Below are 1,439 nucleotides of genomic sequence, written 5' to 3' on the forward strand. Positions count from 1 at the left end.
ACTTACTATTTTTAAATAAAAAAGAAGAACACGACAACTCAGTAGAATCCTCCAAGCTCTTTATGCAGATGAGGAGCGCTTCCTACTTTCTTGCTTTAAGGAGCGAGAAAGTTACACGCCTTCGCCCGTTTATTTGCCCTGCTTCATTTTCCTTGGCATATTAGGGCAGTTGTTATCTTTTTCTAGCTCACACAGACTCACTGGTTGCAGAAGGTGTTATGTAATGCTGTGTGTTTTAATAAGCAGGCCACTATGAAGGCCAATTAACAATTCTGTAGTGCCTCTGTGTGTGTGTGTGTGTGTGTGTGTGTGTGTGTGTGTGTGTGTGTGTGTGTGTGTGTGTGTGTGTGTGTGTGTGTGTGTGTGTGTGTGTGTGTGTGTGTGTGTGTGTGTGTGTGCGCTTGTTAACAGGATGTGGTGTGAGCTGGGTCTTAAACCACCAGTGCCAGAATTCACCTGCAATGTGCAATTTATTTTTTTCCTCCTCTCCTGAGGAAAGCGAGGCTGATTTGTCCTCATCAACCCCCTCCATCTGCTCAGGCCATGTGTACGGAGCAAACGCCTCTCCACTGTGAATTAATAAAAGGTAATGAGGTAACACACAAACATACACACACACACACACACACACACACACACACACACACACACATACACGCACACACCTCAAAACCTTTCTGTAGAAGATGCCACCATAAATAGTTTTTAACATACAGACTCTTTCCATGAAGGATGGAATCTATACAGTAGATAAGACAGGAGAGCAGAAGACACTGAGAAACCCCTCAGGATAAAAGTCCTCCCCTCACCACCACCACCACCACCACCACAAGCAGCTTCCCCCTCCCTGATGCTATTGTTAAAGCGCTGAGATGGTGGGAGCTGCAGAGTTTGCAGCTTAACGGCGATGTGAGTCAGCCTTTGAGCTGTGCTTTGTTATCAGGGTAAGCTTTTCAGAGCACGTCCTAATCAGCACTTTCTGGAGCTGTGAAAGCTTGTGCTTTATAGTATCGCTATTAACTAAACCTCCACATTGCACGGATCCTGACTCTTGAAGGATTTCGGAAAAGGGTCGATTGATGAAGCGAAGCGATGGCATGATACGTGAACTGACAGAGGTGTGGCTTCATTTTGGCTGATGTTCAGGAGAGAAAGAAGGACGTGTTTAGACTCTGTGAAGAAGATGCTTTATGGTCTGAAGTGGACTTTCTGGAATGACTCCATGTTCTTTCAGTAAGAGGAACCCCCTTCTTTTTTTTTTTCTTTTTTTTTTGGTCCGGCTTCACTAGTCTTTTCACAAGTCGCTCTGAGAGCTGGCTTTTAATAATAACTCTTCTGTTCTTGGCATCACACAAAGATATAAACACGGGACTAATTAGACCAAGCTTCTGTCCCCAGGAGACAGAGTTTCCCATGTCTCCCATTTGGTGTTGAACGCT

The 1,439-nt window shown here is 44.8% G+C and overlaps 1 protein-coding gene across 14 annotated transcripts in view; it reads left to right on the plus strand.

Annotated features, from left to right (window-relative positions):
* The window catches only part of enox2 (ecto-NOX disulfide-thiol exchanger 2), a 248,762-nt gene extending 248,728 nt beyond the window's left edge, over positions 1-34 (plus strand). For all 14 annotated transcript variants that reach the window (XM_047819522.1, XM_047819519.1, XM_027165137.2 and 11 more), the window contains one exon: positions 1-34. This exon is cut by the window's left edge and continues 646 nt beyond it. The gene's annotated coding sequence lies outside the window, so the exon portion shown is untranslated.
* The last annotated feature ends 1,405 nt before the right edge of the window (positions 35-1,439 follow it).

The sequence above is a fragment of the Tachysurus fulvidraco genome, chromosome 10 (genome assembly GCF_022655615.1).
Source record: "Tachysurus fulvidraco isolate hzauxx_2018 chromosome 10, HZAU_PFXX_2.0, whole genome shotgun sequence".
Taxonomy (NCBI): domain Eukaryota; kingdom Metazoa; phylum Chordata; class Actinopteri; order Siluriformes; family Bagridae; genus Tachysurus; species Tachysurus fulvidraco.